The sequence below is a fragment of the Triturus cristatus genome, chromosome 8, assembly GCF_964204655.1.
Source record: "Triturus cristatus chromosome 8, aTriCri1.1, whole genome shotgun sequence".
NCBI lineage: Eukaryota > Metazoa > Chordata > Amphibia > Caudata > Salamandridae > Triturus > Triturus cristatus.
The window spans coordinates 1,335,098,382-1,335,121,793 of NC_140591.1; the positions used below are offsets into that span (position 1 = coordinate 1,335,098,382).

Sequence of the window (23,412 nt, forward strand, 5' to 3'; positions counted from 1 at the left end):
TTCCCCATTTTGCCCCATCGACCTCGTGGCTGTAGCTTTGCTCCACGGTCCGTTTAGGAGGCGCCATCATTGTTTAATTATATGCTCATTTCCAACCTATTAATTACTGTCGATTACATTTCCGGTGTGTCGCTATCTTCTGGCAATCCAACCTTCATTTATCGGAATCACCAAAACGTGTGCTCCAAGAAACGGTTAAAATGGGTGTAAAGGAGGGAGTTAAAACCTTGCAACGAATTCTCTTTTGTGATAAAACATAGAAGCCACACAGCTGTTCACTCGTTCATCGTGAGGATCTCTTAGTGATTGAGGAACCATAGATTGGGATTAAATAATGATTATGCCTTCAAAGCGAGGGTCTCCACCATCCCTTTTGTTACTAAATGCCACTGCCCCCCCCCCCCCCCCCTATTAGTTTCTCTGGAGTGTTGTACTTAAAAGCCATGTATGAATAAAAGCAAAAAAATGTTTTTGGGAGCTATTCATAAATTGCATTTTGTAGCACGTAAAGCAGTACTACTGCAGAACTACTCACAATATTACAAAATTGCTTTATGCGGTGAACCTGCATGCTGCAATGGCGTGTTCATATTAGCAATTTGTAGGGCTGCCACTTCTCATTCATACCATTTTTAAACATGTTGGTAGCAAACTTTTTAGACTTCATGTCTTATTTGAATGTCAGAGCAATTCCTCTTTTTAAAAAAAAGATAATTTTGCTTATACTTCTGTGCTTAAATACCTGGCCTGAATTATCATATAAAATTACCTTAATTAATCAATCAACACCCATCAGCGTTTTGTACAATTGACTTTTGTCCACAAGCAGAAAGGCCAGAAAAAGGTCATAATTGCAATGAAAAAGAACAATTTTTCTCCATGCTGTTTCTGTGACATATATCCAATCGATTAAACTACCTTGGGAAGTGTTCAGCAGTTTTTGTTATGTTCGAGTCACGTTTATAAGGTTGACTGAAAAAGATCGTTTTGTCTTCCTTATCAATGCGATTTAAGGATACACAAGACAAGATTTTAGCTCTTTTCCTCTTAATATAAAGTGGGTCAAACGTGCTCTTTTGGTGTTTCGGGCCCAAGTATGACCCAGGAGAACTGTATGCGGAGCAGCTGGAATTTTGGATGCCAGAGGAATACAGTTCCTGAAATTATAAATTGGACCCCTTGAAATGGGAAATAAGGGGCTCATTATGATGGCGGGTAGATATCAGTCTGCCCGCCATCATAACAGTGATAGGACCGACCGCCAGGCGTGCGGCGGTCCCACCAGTGCAATTAGGATGCACCCGCCAGTATGGCGGGCGCATCTTGGCCTTTTCACATTGTGGACGGTGCTGCAGCCAGTTAAAAGAGCATGCACAGCATTTTCCTGCACCACGTGGCAGGCACCACGCAGTGCCTGCCACTTGGTGCATGGAACTGCAGGGGTACCATGGGTACCCCCCCAGTGCATCCCCCCACAAAGGGGTCTACTACGGGCCCCCAAAGCCAGTCTCCGCCTGTCTTTTTGCGGCGGGATATCCGCTGCAAATAGACAGTCAGAAGGGCATATCATAATCACTACGGCGGTGCCTGCATGGCACTGCGGCAATGTTGCCCTGGTTCCGGGTTCCGCAATGCAGGCAGAAAAGGACCGCCTTGCGCAGCCATATCGGATGGACTTTCCGTCCGCTACGGAACCATTGTGATTCCCACCGCCATCCTACGGATTAGAAGGGCAATGCAGCCCGTTCAAGGCATTTGTATAGGCCAAATTTTCCAGGCAGTAAAATCAAATTTATTGTTTCTCCACCCAGGGACGTATTACACATATTTCCCATTTTCCTTGATTGCACCAGGTGCACCTTTAAAAGGGTGTGCCCGGTGAAATCAAAGAAAATGCGCCATATTAGGGTGAACGCTCTGCCCCCAGGGCAGCCGTGAACTCGCATTGCCCTGTGGGAAGCGCATTCATGAAAAACGAAGCAGCTGCTTTGAAGCCGCTTTGTGTATCACAGTGCAGGCAGCAACCTGCCTGAACTTTTACAGGGGATTAGAGATTTCCTTGCAGGCGGGTGCAGTGAGGACAGCACCCGTCTGCAAGGGGATGCCTGGGTAGTCCATGGGATCCACTTTCCCCCCTCCAGAAGGCTGCTATCAGGTGGCGCACTGTCAGTGCACCTCCTGACGGTTTATTTGCCTCTGCCCCTGCGTCTGTAGTACCACACGGGCACAGAGGCAAAGGGATTACCACATTTGCTTGGGGCCTTGCCCCCATGCAAATGAGGGAACAGCCTCTGATGATAGCACTTTATGTGCGCAAGCACTATCGGTATTACGGAAGGGGACGCACAAATGTATGCAGCCCCTTCCATAATACAAAAGTGCCATGGGGGCCCCTGGAGCACTTCCGTAATATGGCCTCAGATAAATATGAATGCTGGGGCAAAGACATGAGTGAAGTAGAACACCTAATAGGAGCCTTCTTAAATTGAACTTGCTTATAACCAATACATTGTGCAAAGGTATATGAAACATTTTCTTTTCATCACAAATCCAGTACAGCTTACAGTGTCTTGATTCTCATCAAAGCATATCAAAGATCCAAGTTAATTTTGAATGACTAGTAATCTGAGAACACGTTACCAGGTAGTAGAGTGTAAAACACTTAGTAAACCCCTCGCCAGTATGTCTCTGTTTGTCGCTTGATAACTACCTGTTTAAAAGTATGCATGTTTAAGATGACTATACATTTCTCAGTATTGGAGTTCATGGGTCTTGATGTGGATTTATTTCTGGTTCTGGATTTGCTGTGTGTCGGCACTCATATTACCCCATGCTGCATTGTGTCATCATCTTTTGATCTTAAAGATTGGGGGCCTTATTTTTGAAAACTGTCACATCACTGAGTGAAAACAGCAATGCAACAGTTTTCACTGCGTTCTCCTTGCGACATGATTGATGCGTCATATTTACTGTATGATGCATCATGTCGAAAGGAATGACAGAGACATCAGTATTACTGACGTATCTGTTGGTGCAAAACTGACACATTGCTGGAGTTGTGTCGGGAGCGTTACGCAACTCCAGCAAAGCCAGGGGAGGGCTATGATTAAAGCACTGCATCAGTCTTACGCCTGCTGTGCCAAGGTGCCAGGTCTAACACGTGTCCCCTTCAGCTGAAATGTGGGGAGAACTACCCTACCTCCTGGGAATTCTCATCACTAAGGTGGAAAAATCTGGACAGACCATCATCGTTGGCGTGTTCTGTACCAGGGCAGTATTCCACCGTAAAATCCATCCCCTGTAGGGAAATGGACAACCTCAACAGCTTTGGATTCTCACCCCTCATCTGCATCAACCATCTGAGGGGCCTGTGGTCAGTCTGAACCCGGAAGTGAGTCCCAAACAGGTATGGTCTCAGCTTCTTCAGTGCCCAGAACACAGCAAATGCCTCACGCTAAATAGCACTCCACCTCTGTTCCCGTGCAAGTAACCTCCTACTGATGAAGGCTACGGGTTGATCTAGGCCCTCCTCATTCATCTGTGCCAAAACAGCCCCCACACCATGCTCTGAAGCGTCTGTTTTTACTATGAACTCTCTGGAGAAGTTGGGTGGCAAGCGCATGGGCGCCGTGCACATAGCAGTTTTCAGGGCCTCAAAAGCTTTCTGACAGGTGTCAGTCCAAATCACTTTCTTGAGCTGCATCCTGGAAGTCAGCCGGTCAAGGGTGCAACAATGTTGCCATACCCCTTGACAAACCTCCTGTAGTAACCTGTGAGTCCTAAAAAGGCTCTTACCTCTGTCTGGGTTTTGGGGGGCTCCCAAGCCACGATGCTCTAATTCTTGCGCTGCAGGGGCGCCACCTGGCTGCTCCCATACTGGTGTCCCAAGTACACCACTGAACCCTGCCCGATCTGGCACTTACTCGCCTTCATCATGAGGCCTGCCCTCCGCAGCGCCATCAACACTTCCCAGAGGTGACGCAGATGTTCTTCCCAACTGCCGCTGAACACTGCGATGTCTTCCAGGTAGGCGGCACTGAACTCGTCCAATCCTGCCAACACCTGGTTGACCAACCTCTGAAAGGTGACAGGGGCATTCTTCATCCCAAAGGGCATAACCCGGAACTGATAGTGCCCATCTGGTGTGGAGAATGCTGACCCCTCTCTTGCCCCATCAGTCAAGGCGATCTGCCAGTACCCAGACGTTAAGTCAAACGTGCTGAGGTACCGTGCAGCCCCTAGCCAATCTATGAGCTCATCAGCTCTGGGATGGGGCGCGCATCAGTCCTGGTGACTGAATTGAGCCCTCGGTAGTCCACACAGAACCAGAGTTATGGTGTGACACCCGGTGCGGCAGCCTTTGGGACCACTGGGCTGGCCCAAGGACTGTTAGAGGACCCAATCACACCTAACGCAAGCATCTTGGAGACCTCCTCCTTGATGCAAGCTCTCACCCTGTCAGTCACCCTGTAGGTTTTGTGCCTCACAGGTGTACTATCCCCAGTGTCCACATCATGGACGCACCAATAAGTGACACCGGGAATCAGGGAGAACAGATCAGAAAACTGTCCCAACAACTGGCAGCAGTCATTCCGTTGCTCAGGGGTCAGGGTGGAAGAGAGGTTGACACCATCCACTGACCCATCTTGCTCTGTCGACGACAGGAGGTCTGGAAGAGGCTCGGTCTCCTCCTCCATTCCATCATCTGTCGCTAAGAGCATGCCCACTTGGGAACCTCTCCAAGTGGGGCTTTAGGCAGTTGACATGCAGGACCCTTAAGGGGTTCCTAGGAGACCGCAAGCCCACCAAGTAGGTAACCGGACTTTTGCGCTCCGCAACCTCAAATGGTCCGGTCCACTTATCCTGGAGCGCCCAGGGCTCCACTGAGGCCATGACCCACACTTTCTGACCAGGCTGAAGCTCTACCAGAGTGGCATTCTGGTCGTACCACCGCTTCATCTCCTCCTGGCTGGCTTCCAGATTCGCCTCAGCGAGTTGCCTCAAATGCCTAGTCTGGTTTCTAAAGGCCAGCATGTAGCTATATACATCCTGGGGAGGTTTCCTGGGAGATTACTCCCAGCCTTCTTTGACCAAACTTAGAGGTCCTCTCACTGGGTGTCCATAGAGAAGCTCAAAGGGGCTGAACCCTAGAGATTTCTGTGGCACCTCACGGTACGCAAAGAGTAGGCATGGTAAGAGGACATCCCACTTACGCCTCATAGGTTCCTCAAGACCCATAATCATGCCCTTCAGGGTTCGGTCGAACCTTTCAACAAACCCATTTCCTTGGGGTTGGTAAGGAGTGGTAAACTTGTAGGTTACCCCACACTCCTGCCACAGAGACTTCATATACTTGGAAATGAAGTTAGTATCTCTGTCAGACACTACCTCGCGAGGGAATCCCACTCTGGAGAAAATTCCCATCAGTGCTCGTCCCACCACAGGGGCCGTCACTGTCCACAGAGGTATGGCTTTCGGGTACTGGGTGGCATGGTCCACCAAGACCAGGATGAGCCAGTTGCCCATGACAGTCTTGGGGTTCAGTGGCCCCACAATGTCAATACCTACCCGTTCAAAGGGGGTGCTGACCACAGGGAATGGCTGAAGAGGAGCCTTGTTCTTCCTCCCACTCTTTCCACTTGCCTGGCAAGTCTGACATGTCCTGCAGTGAGTGTCTGAACTCCTGCGTATTCGGGGCCAATAAAAGTGGGTGACAAGCCTCTCAAAGGTCTTGTCCTGCCCCAAATGTCCTGCCAATGGCAAATCATGAGCCAGCCCCAGTAGGAAGGCTCTGAAGCGCTGGGGTACCACCAGCACACGGGCTGACCCAGGCTCAGCAACCTTAGGCTCAGAATACAGGAGGCCATTCTCCCAGTAGACCCAATGTGACCCAGACTGATCACCTGCTGCCTGGTCTGCAGCCTGCTGCTGCAGACCAATGAGAGAAGGGCACTTGTTCTGCTCCTCACAGAACTCCTCCCTGGAGGGTCCTCCTTCTTGCTGCCAATGGATCAGCTCAGGCAGGTCCCCCAGTTCAGCTACCTGTTCCCCTGGCACATGGGCCCCCCTCTCAGGCTCCAGGTCCTCTTCAGAAACCCTACTGGCTGCCATGGACCGTGTGGTGACACACGCCCAGTCAGGCAGACCCAACATTTCCAAATGTGCACTTCGCTCCACCTTAGCCCAAGGTGAGCTCTCCAGATCGTTCTCTAACAAACAGTCAACAGGCATGGCGGGCCTCACAGCTACCTGAAGAGTATCAGAGACCCCCCCACTCAGCGGCAACTACTGGATAGAATGCATTGGGGAGAACCTGCTCTTGAGATACCAAGTGACACTTGACAGCCGTCACACTGGCTCCTGTATCACTAAGAGGCTCCACTCTATGGCCATTAATTGTCACCCACTGCCTGTATTTCTTAGTGTTATCCGGCAGCTGGGTCCTGGGGACCACCTCACAGTCTCCTAAAGAGACAAGGGACATCTCTGCGGGACCTCACCCACCTTGGGCACCCATCTCCTCACCCAGGGCTACACTAGCCATCCGCCCGGGGGCTGCACCAGGGGGTGCTGTCTTTACAAACTGGTGGAACCCGGAATCATTCGTTCTGTGACCCAGGTCCGCACATTTATAGCATCTCTGGGGTCCCCCTTGAACAGGTGGACCTGTCGGGGCCCCTGATGGTTTCTGGGGGTAGGCTGGGAACCTTTCCCTTCGTTCCCTTGGGGATTACTTTGGGGCCTTCTCTGGAACTCCCTCTGTGTACCCTTGTCCGCTCCACTCTTCTGCTGGGGACCCTGCCCACTCTTGGCTGAGTCTACCACGTGACCCTTGTGGACTCTGGTACTGACCCAGCGGTCCACCTCTTCAGCAAGCTTCCTAGGATTATTCAGCCTACTCTCAATCAGGTGCCGGCGTAGTTCTGGAAAACAATTACTGGACAAGTGCTCCCATGCAATCAAATCAAGGATTCCCTGAAAATCATCAACTTTGCTACCCTTCACCCAACCATTCAATGCTCTGCAGAAAAAAGTGACATATTCCACCCAGGTACTGTTCTCCATTTCTTGCAACCTCTGAACCTCTGTCTATATAATTCAGGAGTTAAACCATACCTGGACATTAATGCATCTTTCATGTGGTGATATGAGTTATAGACTTCAGAAGGCAAGTCTAACAGTGTGTCCCGCCCCTCACTAAGGAACCGCCCCCACAACCCCGCTCCCCAATCCTTCTCAGGGACCCGGTGGGAAGACATGGCTACCTCATAGGCCTTGAACCACTGCCCAATATAATCATTCTTGTAAAATTATTTTACCACATCCTTGGGAATATATACTCTGGCTTCAACAGGCATAGACGGTATGCTGCCACCAGAGGGAGTAATCTCTAAGCTCTTGGCCTTCAATTCCAACTCCCTCAAAACCTTTTCATGTTCAAACTGCATTTTCTTCTCTTCTAGGGCTAACTTCCTAGTTTGCAATTCAAATTCCAACTGCCCATTTAACTTGAGCTTGGTCAGCTCCATTTCATGCATCCTACACTCTTTCCTGTCCTCCAACTCCTCTGGAGACAGGCTTTTGGCAGAAACACTGCTACCCTCTGGGGAGACTGCTCTCCTCCTTCCTGGACCCAATGGCCCTTCCAGCTGCCCATCTGCATTCTCATCCCCTTCCTCATTCTCAGGGGTATTCCTAGCTTCCATCCAGGCCCTCAGCACCTTTTGGAATTCTTCTTTTCTAGACATACCGATCATAGAAACTTTGAACCTCCTGCAGAAGTGCTTGAGCTGGGCAACGGTGTAGCATTCTAGTTTCTCCTCTTCCCAATCATTATCAACTGATGCTATGGATGCTGCTTTCTCCATGGTTGTTAAACGTGGCAGTTCTTGGCAAAAATAGAAAGTCCCAGAAAAAAAAGTATGTGGTTACGTTTTGGTCTGCACTCACTAGTAGTGTTCAACAATCACTGTACATGAGTCACAAATGCAAGTCCAGAATCCTCACCCCTGACCACCAATGTTAGATTTGGGGGTCTCTAGTTGGCATAGGTAGGTACCTGTGACAAATAGGGACCCTTGCGTCTAGTCAGGGTAAGGGGGTACACTCCTAAAATAACCCCTGCTCACCCCCTTGGTGGCTTGGCATGAGTAGACAGGCTTATCTCAGAGGCAGTGTGTGAAGCATTTGTGAACACATACAGTAATCAAGTGACAACACTACAGATGGACACCACACAAGTTTTATATAAAAAATAAGTATTCTTTATATAGATTTAACACAAGACCATAAACGACAAAAATCCACAATACTGTTACTTTAAAATGGTAGAATTTAGCTTAGTTCTCTTAAGATGGTAAATGCGACACTGAGAGTTCAATGTACCTTAAGATGCGACACACAGGGCAACAAAAGTGTTGCAAGGATGGTGATGAGTTGAAGATCCGGTGCGAATAAACAAAGATGGCGCTTTCTTCTTGATGCAACACGCTTCCCGGTGATGCGGCAGCGCCTGATGTGACGTCGATCCTCTTCTCCGGCGATGCGAGATGTTTTACAATATGCGAGCGGCGACAGGCCCTGTGACATGCTTCCCAGTGATGCAGCGGCGTCTGCTGCGACGTCGATCCTCTCCCCCGGCGATGCAAGTTACGACAGGCCCTGCGACACTCTTCCCAGTGATGTGGCGGCGTCTGCTGCGACGTCGATCCTCTTCTTTGGCGATGAGCCACGACAGGCCCTGCAACGCACTTCTTGGAGATGCGGCGGCATTTGATGCGACGTCGATCCTCATCTCTTGCGATGAGCCGCGACAGGCCCTGCGACACACTACCCAGTGATGCAACGGCATCTGCTGCAACGTCGATCCTCTTCTCCTGGCGATGCGAGGCGCTTCGGTGGACCTGCTATGACTCAACGATTCTTCTGTGACACGCTTCCCAGTGATGCAGCAGCGTCTGATGCTACGTCGATCCTCTTCTTTGGCGATGCGAGGCGCTTCGTGTTGTCAAGCGGCAGCGGCAGTTCGGCGACATGCTTCCTGTTCTTGAGTCACGCTCCCAGCTCCTTGCGACACGCAACTCCTCAAAAAGTCCAGCACAACTGCAGGCGCTTCAGAAGAACTCTTGGGGAGCTGGTGGGTGAAGTCTGTTGGCCCTGAGACTTCAGCAGGAGGCAAGCTGTTTTCCAAGCCCTAGGAGATCCTTCACAAGTTGAATAAAAGTGCACACAAAGTCCTTTCTCCTTTTTTGGCAGTCAGGCAACCACTGCAGGCCAATCTCCCAAGCAGCACTTCAGCTTATAGTCTCTCCTCAGTTTCTTATGGTTCCACTCCTCAGCAAAGGTTTCTTCTTGTTTCCCAAAGTGATTTAAAGTTCTTGGGTTTGGGTCCCAATATTTATACCCAGATCCTCTTTTTTCTCTGAAGGCAGAGAGGCCTTTGCCTAGTCTAAACCAGTTCTGGTCAGTCCTGTGGCACTTTGTTGACAATACTCCTTCTTTCCTTTCAGAGAGCAGGGCAGAGACATCAGACGCACCACAGGAGGTGGAGCCAGCATTGTGGAGGGAAGGCACAGCCCTATTCAGGTCCCAGGTGCAAGTCCTCCCACCCATCTAGATGCAGATCTCTCTATTAAGCCCCATGCTGACTCACCTTGTCTCCTGGAATCCCTCAGCCCCTGTCACTCAAACTCCAGACAAGGAATACACAGCCTAGCAGAGGCAGGTTTGGATGGTTAGACAAGAAAATAACTTCTTTCTAAAGGTGGTATTTTCAAACACAGAATGATAAAACCAACTACACTAAAAGATGTATTTTATCATCCTGAGTTCAGGCATACTAAATTCGAATTTCTACCATGTTCTCTGAGTCAGTTAGGATTATAGGATGTAATAATCAAACTGCCAATTCTGGCCTATGGAGAACAGGTAGCCTTGCAATAGTGAAAAACGAAAATGGCTGTAATTCACTATTAGAACATGCCACATACACCAGGGCATGTCCTACCTTATACTTACAATGCACCCTGCCCTTGGGCCTACCATAGGGGTGTCTGATATGAAGAAAAGGGAAGGGTTAGGGCCTGGCAAGTGGGTGCACTTGACCAGTCAGCATGACAGTACCAGACTGCACGCAGGCTCTGCAATGACAGGCCTTAGACACACTTTTACAGGCTGCTTCTTAGGTGGCACAACCAGTGCTGCAAGCCCAAAAGCAGCATTTAGATTTACAAGCCCTGGGCACTCCTGGTGCACAGTACTAGGGTCTGACAGGTAAACCAAACCAACCAATCGTGGAATCACTAATTCATACATCAATTTACCATAGGGAGCACTTGCACTATGGCACTGGACAGCAGTGGCACGGTGCCCAAAGCATCTAACACCAGCCAAAACACATGAGGCAACAGCAAAAATGGAATGGAGACCCACGCCAAGGTGCCAGGTCTAACACCCCTCCACCATGAACGGGACCTATTGCACTGGACCAAGAAGGTACCCTTTCAGGAGAACTAACCTGGTCCCTCTATCTGACCAATGCTCCGTGGCGGCCGAACTGAAGTTGTGATTTTCTCCTGGTCTCGCAAAACAAGATAGTCGCGAGTGGTGCATTGGGCTTTTTGGTAAAATGTTCAATTAAATGTTTATACTTGCATACCTCTGGTTCAACTGATTGGACTTTTGCCAGTTTGGGCTTGATTTTTGTTTCAATTGTACTCTATTTTCTAAATTGGAGTGGGGTTTTTCTTGTGTTTGTACTTTATTACTGTTAAAGTGCTGCATAAATACTTTACACATTGCCTCCAAGTTAAGCCTGGCTGCTCTGTGCCAAGCTACAATAGGGTTGAACACAGGTTAAAATGGGGTTTGCTTGTGCATCAACCTTGCAAGGATTGTTGTTGCTGCTGGACTAGGGTTTTACCACCGTCATCCAGTTACCCAATTTCTCACATAGAGTTACCCCACATACAATAATTTCCATTTTGCTGCCATTTATTTTGAGAAAATGATCTGACATTCAGTTTTCATGACCAAGATACAGCAATTTAAGTGATCGATCAAAATTATCTGATATTCATTTTCATGACCAAGAGACAGCAGTTTAAGTGATCGATCTTCCCTGAAGATGGCTGGTTATATTTCAAAAGCAGTCATGTTGCATCAGCGTAAGAAAAAACCTTTAACCCAAAAGTTCAGATTACCTTTCCCAAAAGCTGTAACTAGATATTAAATATAGTGGTTGAGGGTTTCAGCCCTTTAGTGTTGATCTTTATAGCACCCTCTGGCTCATTAAGATGTCTGCATGGTGAAACGGGATAAGAGATATTTGCCAGGCTGTCCCTATTTAGAAACCAAACAATCTAGTCCAACTCAGTACAATACATACATGTTCTTATCAAACCTGTAGTCAAGTTGGTCTACTATGTCAATTCAATTCAATTCAATTCATAAAGCTTTATTCGGTACATTGCAACAATGACCATAGAAGCATATACAATCAACAACACCAAAAGCATCATACAGAATACAGTGATACGAATAAGCCTTATAAATGATTAAAACATCAAACTTTTCCTTGTTTGAATACATTTAAAAGGGTAGGTAGCAGTGAAAAAGCAGATATCTGCTTCATGCATATTAAAAAGGAATTTCGTAGAATCGTGCACGGTACGTACACCATATTTCACAAAAATTGGTTTTAAAAGATGAGTTTGCAAGTGGTAATACAATTTACATATTAAAAGTAGATGCAAAGTGCTTTGTGCAGAAGTACCATCACAGGGACAGGGTCCAATCGGATGTGAATTAAGGGAGGGGAAGGCTACCAGGTTATGTACAATACCAAGTCTTAGTCTGGTCAACACAAACCGGTGGGAAGCTCTAGTAACATTACTAAGATATATTTGAAACCCATCCCCCTCCACGTGTTTATTATAAAATGTGATAGTAGCTAAAAGACCAGCCCTCACCTTCCGTCTCTCCCCCCAGTAAATCATAAAAATGTTCTTCATCTCAGCTTTAGACAAAACTGAGGCTGCATAACAATCCTTGATAACATCCAATCCGTAGATATCTCTAAAGCTAGAGACAACATATTTTAACAAAGGAATATCGAGAAAGTTATCAAGTGAAAGACAATCAGTAACTACTGCCCTGTTAAAGGAGGTCTCATCCTTCAGCCAAACAGATCGCCACAACATCAACGGCTTTAGGGAAATTAAATAAGATAAATGATAAATCCTTAACTCTCTATGGATTAATTCATTTGAGGCGGATTTGGGCAGACACAATAACCTTTTGAGGAAAAGATTTTCCTCTAATTGTAAAATGCTATTAGGAGAATAACCCCAAACCCCTGCACCATAGAGGACAGTAGACAAGCTACGAGCTTTATAGATTTGTAGCATGTCCCAAATACGCCTTTCCCCTAATTTTGCAGCAAACTTAAAAACACCATGGGCACTTTTCACCATCTTTATCCGTACATTAGTGGTTTCTTGGGTCCATCTGCTATCCTTAGCGAAGGTAATTACCAAATAGCAGAATTTATCTACTTGTTGGACCTTGTCCCCATTTAAAAAATAGGATTGGAACCTCCTAGACCCTGCCCCATAGGTCATAATAAAAGTTTTAGTTTTGTTGATGAGTAGTTTTCTATTTCCAATAAAGACAGAAAAACTATCCATCAAACGTTGGAGCCCTAATGGAGTCCTTGCCAATAACACGGCATCGTCAGTGTATAACAGTACCGGTACGTCACGGCCATCAATCTTAGGAACATCAGCGCTCACTCCTTTTAAAACAGCATCTACTTCATTAATAAAAAGCGTAAAAAGGAGTGGGGCAAGAACACATCCTTGTCTAATTCCCCGGCGAATCCTAAACTTAGTCGTGCACTCCCCTGAGGGACCATATCGAATACAAGTGCGGAGATTAGAATATAATTGGGCAAGAAAAACGACTATACCTTCTGGTGCGCCCGTTTCTAACAATTTGGTCCAGAGAATCGAGTGGTCTACCATATCGAAGGCACTGCTCAAGCCCGCAAAGCAGAGGTAAAGGGAGCCCTTTTTGGCCTGCGTGTACTTCCCTATAAGGAGATTTAAATTTAAACACTGATCCACAGCTCCACGCCCCTTCCTAAAGCCATATTGAGTACTAGCCAGAATCCCTTTATCTTCGGCCCATTGTTCCAACCTTAACAATAGAACCCTACTCATTATCTTAACCGAGGAATCTAAAAGGGAGATAGGGCAGTAGTTCTTGACATCCCCTCTATCACCTTTTTTATATATTGGTATCATAATTGATTCCTCCCATGTAGGTGGGACCCCAGCGCCTATAGCAGCATTAAATACATTGGCTAACAGTGGTCCCCATAAATCAGGCACAGCTTTATAAACATCAATAGGGACCCCATCTGGGCCCTGTGCCTTTCCCCCTTTGCTGGCATTAATACTCGAAATGACCTCCGCAGTAGTAACATTCAACGGGATAAAGGGCCATGAACCACTACTATCTTCAGACAATATATTAGAATTAAACATGGTAGAATAATGGGTAACCCATGTGGCCTTATTAACATTGGAAGTAAGTTCAGGGATCATATCGTCTTTAAGGAAAGGGCTGTTGACAGTAGCCCAAAAAAGAGCACAATTATGCGTCTCCGCGGCCTGGGTCAATTTGTCCCAGGCCTCTTTCTGCAACTCCTTCTTGGGTCACTTGACCTCAGACTTATAGTTCTGCCTAAGTTTTTTAACCGCAATCATATCTCTTGGCCTAACGGCCAGGCCCAGCTTGAGCTCTGCCAATTTGGCGGTGCAACCATGGTCAAACCAACCCTTCCTGGGGACTAGTTTCCCTGGGGTAGATTTCGTAAATTTGGATTCAATAACTTTATTAATGGATATAAAATCCTTTACAATGTCAGTGGCCTCACGATCGCACTCAAGGATAGCAGTAATATTTCCTTGACAGTCCTTGGCTATAGATTCGATAGCACCATCAGCTTTTTCTCCTTTCCATCTAATTCTTACGCCATTGGGTCTATGTGCTTCAATATTAGCCACAGAACGTTCAGAAGAGGGAACTCTATACTTCCACAAAAAGATAACAGTAGTAATACAGTTATGGTCACTTATCATATAATCAGTGACCTTCGGTGGCTTACACAGTGAGGTTATATAGGATGATACACAAATATGATCAATCACAGTGTTTGCATTCCTCCCCGTAAATGTAGGAATAGAGTCACCCAGTTCGTTCTTGGCATTCTCTAAAATTACCAAATCAAGGGATGACATTAACTTATTCAAGGATTCCCCGTATGGATTATGTGGGAAGTGAAAATCATCTTCCTCAAAGTGGTTCCTAACCCCACAAACCCCAGTATTAGAAAGAATACAAATGGAAATGTTAAAATCACCTACCCAGATATAGTTAAAAACATTCTTGACCCCAGAAGTTAGGTTTTCTAGGGCAACCTCTAGCTCAGTCACTACACTGCACCTCGTGCTAACAAAGATGTTATTGTAAAAATTAATTAAAATAATATTGGAACCCAAATTATCTGACAACCATAAAATCTGTGAATGGACGCCAACGGTCAAGTATCTTTTCACTTCGATTGAGGTTTTAACAGAAACCAAAATCAAGAGACCTCCCTTCGATCTACCAGAAGGAGATGCCGAAGCTGGCAGATTAAATGAAGCATGGCCGGGGTAGCTGACACTTTCCCTACACCAGGTTTCTTGGAAACAGACGATGTGATGGGAGCTAAGAAACTCGGCCCAACCCGGGTGATCACCTTTAGTAGCTAGACCAGCAATATTCCAGCTAACAATAGAACAGGGCAAATGCTCACAGCCATTACAGGACCTTAAATTCAGGGAGCCCAACTCCGCCCTTCCTGATTCATCCTCTACTAAACTGAGACGATCCATATCCCTCTCAGTAATTACTATTGCAGGGCCCTGTTCCTTCTCGATATTACCCCCCTGATTCACAGAAACTAAAATAGGTGGTTCGGGGCATACACACTGGGTTACTCCTCCCGGGCTTATACAGCTTTCGCTCCCATACACCTGTTGTCAATCAACAGTCTCCAGTCCACTAAACCTGTTTTGTGTGGAAATCAAATGGAAAACAGGTGAGCATCCTTGCCAACCTCTAGAGATCATTCCCTTCCCTTTCCGATGTACTAGTGTCCATTCATCAGGTTTAGAAGGATAGAAATAGGACAATGGGTGGAATTGGATAGTAGCTCCTGGGCAATGGTTTTTCCAGTTACAGATATAATCCACAGTTCTTGGGTCCCTAAAATTAACGAGAACACAATCACCCCTGATAACCTTGGGCAGATGACCCACCCAGGACACCCTACGAACCATAAGTATTTTACTGGAAAGGTGGAGGGGTAATGGTCTAAATTTATTTAACCAATCAACAACTTTATTTTTTAAACTTGTAAACAATTCTTGACCAGGGTTACACAGTTCTGGGACCCCTGTTAAAACAACCAAATATGGGCTTGTTTCCGAGGGCAAATCAATAGTAATTTTATCCAAGGGGGCCTGAGCTGTTGAAGCCCCCACTCCCCCTTTAGGTTGGACCTGTTTATATTCCTGAGTGTTCGTGATAGCTGCTGCCGTTGATGTCTTAGGTAATAAAGCCACAGAATCTGGTAAGACTAAGGTAGTAGTTGGAGGTGGTATAGGTTCAACAACATCAGTTCCTCCTCCGTGGGCATTGGAAGGGACAATAACCCTAGGCATAGTTTCTTTGATTACGGAACCAAATAGTTCTGTGGAGACAAGCCCAATGTCATTAAGCTGCTGTTCAATCTTGGTTAATCTAGCTTCAATTGGGCGAAGGAGGTGACTACACAAATCACCCATTTTAGCGAAAACAGAGTCCTCCATTAACACCCTAAACCCATCACAATTATCCACTTTACCCAGGGATGCTGCACCCGAACCTATTAAATTCCCTGCTGGAGCTGCTGGGGTATCCAAAGGATTAATAATAGTAGCCTGCTCTCGTACATTAACTACAGTTTCAGTATTTTTAGTCAACTTCCCTTTCTTCGTCTTATTAGCATAAACCTGACCTTGTTTATTCTTAGTAATTGCCCCTTGACGTCTCTGCCGTAAAAGCCTAGTGTTAGGCGGCTTAACCGGGCTAGCCACTGTAAGTGTCTGTTGAGGGGATAATAATGGTATGACCGAGACCGAGGATTGTTCCCCCTGGATAGTAAAGTCCAAGTCCCGGTCTGCCGATGATACATGCAAGGTTTCGGGAATCACCGGGGCTACATAGCCGCTAATCTGACCATGTGAATCAGGAGTCCGGGCATTAGCGATAAACCCCAGGGATGATCTTCTGGCTATGGCTAGGTCTTGAGAGACCCGCCGCTCCATCAATGTAATCCCTTGGTCGATTACTAAATTAGCCCTGATAATAAAGTTATCCAGGGTACCGGTTAGGTTCCCGTCACCCTTTTTACTTCTGCTCTCCTTCAGGGCCATTATATCGTTAATGAAAGGGGATCAATAAAGTACTTACAGTTCCAGCCTGGTGAGCACACTATATCAAATATAAGAGGGTGTGATGTGCTGACGAGCTGGCCCAGGGGATCCTGGGTATTGTGGTCCTCCGACGGAGCCAAGCCCGGCCGGTCCTCCAGGACAAACGGGGGGGCGGAGCCAAGCCCGGCCACGGGAGCAAGCGGAAAGCAGGGAGGCAGGCAGGTGAGCCTCGCAGACGCCCAAGGAAAAAGGAAGAAGAACTAAGGGCTCTGCACAGGGCTGAGCTTTAAGCACCTCCTGGCGCGTGATGTGCTGACGAGCTGGCCCAGGGGATCCTGGGTATTGTGGTCCTCCAACGGAGCCAAGCCCGGCCGGTCCTCCGGAACAAATGGGGGGGCGGAGCCAAGCCCGGCCACGGGAGCAAGCGGAAAGCAGGGAGGCAGGCAGGTGAGCCTCGCAGACGCCCAAGGAAAAAGGAAGAAGAACTATGTCAATTGAAGGGGACAAGTCAAATAGTGCCTCTCAAGCCAGCAAAACCTGATACAAGTTTGTCCCTGCACATCAAGGGTGACCACCAGAGCAGTGTAAGTGCTGTGCTATTACCAGGAGCCTACCTGAAATCAATCAAAGGCACCTACATTTTCCAAGGCGGCAGACAGCTATTCACCTTGACATTGGTAAAATGAAGGGAGGAGAGCAAAAGGTCTGTCATTTTGATGATATACTGGGTGAAGGTCCGGCCTGCTCAATATTAATTAACTCTTTCTTACAGCCATTAAGCACCATCCCTTCAAAACGTGAGTTGTTAATATAATTACATAAAGAGAGCAGGAGCCTAGAGGCAACATTTGTGATGTGGCAAACAGCAGGGATTCCTTGGGGATCCAGATTTTATTTTTTTCAGTGGATCATTCACCATTGGCTGAGCCATCAACAGTAGATCTTGCTTGCAGATAACTTTATATCCTGGATATGGGCATTTGAGCTTGCAAAAAGTAATATCTTCAAACATTTCACTGAACTTGTTGGTAAATAATATGACTGTATTATTTCATGTAGAATGGAGATCTTTGAAGAGCATTACCCAAGAGACAGGAGAGTTCTCACCACTGAAAAGAGCTTCTGTCACATGGGAAGGACACAAGATAAGCCTCTCTGAGATAAATGTGGTTTTGGCCATAATGCATGCATGCTTCATATTGCCTAAGTTGGATTTTGTAGGCCCTAAATGCTGCTTCTGAATATCTCTTTCACCACTTTCCCTCCTCTTTGCTTTTTAGTTAACAGTCTAAATCCCCGGTGTCTGGGAAGCCCCACTGACATTCTGTTAGCTGTGGCTCAAAGAGAGATGTTGTTGGTTTCAGAATGGACCAGCTTGGTAGTTATTTGGTAAAAAGTACAGTTAAGTCATCTGTCATATCAAAAGACAAGCTGTCATGTGAGATTGGTCTGAGAAGCATTCACATTCAACATGCAATGTTATTTAGCTCACAGATGACTGTGGTTTGCTTTTGAGGCTGAAAGGAAGTTAAACTTCTGTATAGAAAGGTAAAAAGATTATGGTTAGAGCAGATAACTGGTAAGACAATAAGGCAGACGTTAGTTGCATACAGGGTTAAGAGTTGGTAGGTTAAACATTAGTCTGTTGCAGATGAGGTCAGATATCTCATTGACTTGTAAATTGAAGTTGCTTTGTATCATGAGGTTGGATGGCCATAAGAGAACCTCATTGACCAAATCTAGAAAATTACCAGGCCAGTCTGACTTGGCATCTGGGGTTTGTAAGTCAGAATAGGAGTTTGAGTAGAACATTAGGCAATAGTAAGAAGACAAGCCACGTTCTTATGTATGCCATATTTAAAAATAGAGGCAGTAAAGTGGCTCCAATTTTAGACACTCCCTCATCCTATCCCATTTTGTCACATCCTGTAGACTAAAGCTCCGAAAATCACATGGTCAGTATGCGATCTGTCCCCCAACCATGGTTTACTAACTAGGAGACAGTCTAGCCTCTCTACTTTCCTTTCTGTATTTAAGAAGGGAACAGGCATTAGTTTGCCTTCGGTGCAGACCTGTCCTTTTTGCTACTGTGTTCAAGGCCCTCATATCCTGATTACCTGTGCCTGTTGGGCAGTTGTCACTACCAAGAGAGTTAATATGTTGAACATGAGTAAGGTCTCAGAGGTGGATATCTTAGCTAGGTGCAGAATATCCTTAATGGAGTGTGACCTGGCAAGATGGAACTCAATGCTAGCTGCATTATACTCTGAAGCTTCATACATGACATTGATGGGTGCAGAAGGGCTTGCCTTTTGTGCACCAGATGTGCTCATCTGCACCACACCCACACAGTGGGCCATCACAAAGTAGGCACCTGCCATTCATCACATCCTAAAGTTTAGGAGACTTCGAGAAAGTCAAGTGTAGCATTTCCCGTAAGAAAATGAACAAATATCAGGTTTTACAGGATGCGAGACTGGAAACCATGGAGCAATGAAGATACACATCTTACATTCTTTATTTAGTAGAAGATTTCTGTTAGAAATGGGAATCTCTAGTTGGCAATGGTCTGCAACTTTTTCCAAATAGGGGCCCTTCCTTCTAGTCAGGATAAGAGGAATAAACTACTGAAATAACCCCTGCCCACGCACTTGGTAGCTTGGCAAGAGCAGTCAGGCTTATCTCAGAGGCAGTGTGTAAAGCATTTGCACATTACCAACAGTAATACAGTGAAAACACTACAAAACGACACCACACCAGTTTTAGAAAAAGAACCAATATTTATCTGTGCAAACAAGACCAAAACGATAAAGGACGAACATACAGTAATCAGAAATAGGCCCTTTGCAAGTATGACTTAAAAATGCAGCTCCTTGAAGACGGTAGCTCCGTCAGGAGCTACTGCAGTGCTGAAAAGAACAGAATCCAACAGTTCCGGCCAAGCACATTGGTGCAGACCGGTGTTAGTGTCAGCAAACTCGTAAACAGTACCTTTGGTTGCGGCCGACCATGCGGGTGCGGGCTGGTGGTGGCAACCGTCACGGTTGTGATGTGAAGTGTAGCGGTGTGTCATGCGGTGCTCTCAAGTTGTGGTGCAGGCAGCGACTTGGTGATGGTCGTCCTGCGGCATCGGTGAGACCAGGGCTGTGGTGCAGAGTGAGGCAGTGCTTGTGACGGTGGTGACAGGTCACGGTGCAAGCGACAGTGCCGGTTGAAGGTAGTTGGTTTTGGTCAGCCTGCGGTGTGGGACATGGCTGTGCATCGTGAAACTTATGAGTGGTGCCCCCAAACCACGGTGCAGTCACCGGTGTCACGGTCAGTGGACAGCGACGTCATCAGTGAGATCAGGGAGGCAGAGTGAAGCAAGGCAGTGCAGAGTGTGGCGCCCACAGGTCGCGGTGCAAGCAGCGGCTCAGTGCAGCGGCAGTCATCATCAGTGAGACCAAGGTTGCGGTGCAAAGTGTGGCGATGTCCTCTGCGGTGCCTTCAAGACACAGAGCCTGCAGCTGTGTCAGTTACCCTGTTGGTACTTTCCCCCTCTGTGGCAACTGAAGACCACGGTTCCAGAGGCAGTACCCAGAAGTAAGTGAAGTCTTTGCTGTCCCTGACACTTTGTCAACAGGAGGCAAGCTCTATTTCAAGCCCTTGAAGATACTCAGCAACAAGTAAAGAAAGTTCAGTCCAGTCCTTTCACTGCCCAAGGCAGAAGCTGAAACTGCAGGCCAACCCAGCAATGCAACAAAACAGCAAAGGGGTAGTACTCCTCCTTTCAGTTCTTCCAGCTCTTCTTCTTGGCAGGTTCCTTGATCCAAGTGAGTTCTAAAGTTATGGGGTCTGGGCCCCAATATTTATAATGCATTTCTCTTTGTTCTCTGGGGCAGATAGTGTCTTTGCTTAGTCCAAACCAGTTTGGTCCTCCCTGGCCCAGCTTGCCAGAAGGAGGTGGAGACAGCATTGTCCAAGGCAGACCAGGCCCATTCAGGTGCAAGGAAATCTCCTCCCACTACTCGAAATGCATTCCAGGTATATTAAGCCAAGCCCTGACTCATCCAGGAAAGGCAGGACACACCTCGATCCCCCAGTGGCTGTCTGAAGAGAATAGGCATCCTCAGCCCCTGTCACTCAAAAGCTAGACAGTCAATCCACAACCCAGCAAAGGCACACAGGATGGCTAAGCAAGAAAATACCTACTTTCTAAAAGTGGTATTTTCAAACACAGAATATAAAAATAATCTTCACTGAAAGATGTATTTCTACATTCTGTGTTCAGGCATACTAAATTCCATTTCTCTATCTTGTCCCAATGGGAAGATATACTTGTAAGATGTTGCAAAGTATTCCCATTCTATCCTATGGGACAGATAGCCTTTCAATAGTGAAAAATAAATTGCACTGTGTTCCACTACCAGGACATGTTACACACACCAGTACATGTCCAGCTTCTCACACACACTGCACACTGCCCATAGGGGTACCTTGGACCGAACTTAGGGTTGACTCACATGTAATAAAAAGGAAGCTTACAGCTTGCCAAATGGGTGCACTTGCCAAATTGACATGGCAGAAAAAACTGCACACCTGGTCTGAGAAACCTTTGCAAGGCTGCTTGTGTGGGGGACACAATCAGTGCTGTGGGCCCACTAGCAGCATTTGATTTACAGGCCCTGGTACTCTCAGTGCAATTGACTAGGGACTTACCAGTAAATCAAATATGCCAATTATGGAAACCACAATCCATAATACAATTTGCAATAGGAGCACTTGCACTTTAACACTGAATAGCATTGAGAAAGTGCGCAGAGACAATTAAAAAAACAGAGTATAAGCCAGAAGGTCAGAAAGCAAAAAGACAGGGGAAACACGTCAAAAGATGCCAGGTATAACAATTTCTGTGAGAAAGTGGATTAATAACTGAGGTGACTGGTAGTCGACCGCCAGTATTATTGTTTATATTGTTTTTAGCTCCAGTAAGGGTTTCAGTAATTTAAACCTAGAGCTCAAACATTGATAGCTATAGCACTGAGCAGACAGGCTTAACTTATGAAAATATGGAAGGCATTAGGAAGCACCAAAACAGTTTACAAAAAGTTGAAAACCCAACACAATAAAAATACCACTTCAAATAATAAAAATCAAGAATATTTTAATGAAAAAATGATACCAAAGGACTAAAATCCAAAAAGGGGAACTGGAGATCTGAAATTTTAAAGTTTTAGGTAACAATAGATCTAAATAGAGCAAATTGCGAACCATGTACAACTGGTCATGCTAGACTGGGACAAAGATATGTTTTATGGCTGATCATGATGGAGCAAGGGACCGATACAAGTACAAGTTTGGTCCCGGTCAAAGAGTGACCTTCGGACTTAGAAAATTTCACAGAAAGCAGAGTCCTCAGCGGGACAAGGCTGCAGGCTGGATTTGAAGATTAGCTTATCAATGATGAAGAACAAACCTTGAAGAAGCTGTTGAAGGCAGTAAAGGCTCTGAATGGGTGAAGTCCAAAATATGAGCCAAGGAAGCTATCAACGCGATCAGATGCTGCTTGGCATCAGGTCCAGTGAAGATTCTTAACTTTGGACTTGAATTCTTTTCTTGTAGTTGGATTCCTTAAAAGGGACGAGGCTGTAGGCAATAGCCGAGAAGGGTTTAACCTTGTTGGATGCTGGTCGGGCCTGCTGAATCAGATTTGATGAAGAGGACAATGCATCAGGAGCTGTAGTGAAGTCGAGCGTACAGGTGATGCACCCTTGGCTGATAGGCTTGGCCAGTTGGTCCCAGTCTCCTGTCAATCACATCTTCAGGTACAAATCCTTGAACATGTTTCTAAGTCCCAGCTCTCAGGGTTCTCAGGGCCAGCTGTTCTAGGAGCTCAGGAACTTCACTTGGAGGTTGGGACTCACTCCAATAGACACCACAAGCAGGGTACGGGACAAGTCCAATTAGAACTGGTCTGCTGTGCTCTCCCAGCAAAGCAGACTTATGGCTGCTTTTGTTTTCCTGTAGCTTAATTATAGGTCGGCCAACTGATCCTTAGAGTTCTCCTCATAGGTCACAACAGCAGTTGTAATCATTCTGTATTCCACAGGTCAAGTAGTGTTTTGAGGAGGGTTCCCTGAGCTGGCACATTTATGCCTAGCACAAACCTCTGGGTGGGGGTGACTCCCAGGGTCACAAACTCCTTGGCGTAAGCATTAAAACAGGTATTAAAAGTCTATCTCATCAGCATGTTTGTAACAATAACGTTCAAATGTTTAAACAACGAGATATGTTGTATTACGGTAATCTCACTTTTGCTGTTTTTTTGTGTGCTTTAATAATCATGCCAGTATGTACGTAAGTGATTTGTTTGTTTGTGCTGACTCTGATGACTCATTTAATGTTTCCCTTTGGCATCAGGTGCCAGTTCTGGAACATGTTCAAATGACCTGCTGACCCTAATGATTCATTTGTTTGTGCTGACTCTGGAGACTTCATTGTTGTTTCCCTTTAGCCGCAGGTCTTCGTCTGGAACATGCTCAAATGACATACTGACCCTGATTACTCATCTGGTTGTGCTGGGTCTGATGAGTTAAGTGTTGCTTTCCTTTGGCAGCAGGAGCAAGCTCTGGAACATGCTTGAAGGCACTGCCTTCTGAGACAGCACCTCTATTTAAAGAGGTTGTGTCCTTTTATCTGTGCTTCTTATTTATGTTTGGTTTCGAAAGGAGCTGCCACATTGAGGAGTCAAACACTCAGGGAGCTGTTCAGGTCTTAGTACAGATCAAGGCTGTTTGTGTTTCCTGACACCATGCTCTCTAACTGCATTCTTATAATCCCTTCTCGTCTTCTTCAGATGTTCAGTTCAGGTGCTGCTTTCTGGCAACCAAGTACAATTTCTTCTGGT

At 46.4% G+C, this 23,412-nt stretch overlaps 1 protein-coding gene across 2 annotated transcripts in view; it reads right to left on the reverse strand.

The window, feature by feature from the left end:
* The window catches only part of TMPRSS15 (transmembrane serine protease 15), a 1,488,231-nt gene that overhangs the window by 1,094,703 nt on the left and 370,116 nt on the right, over positions 1 to 23,412 (reverse strand). The gene's annotated exons all lie outside the window — the stretch shown is intronic.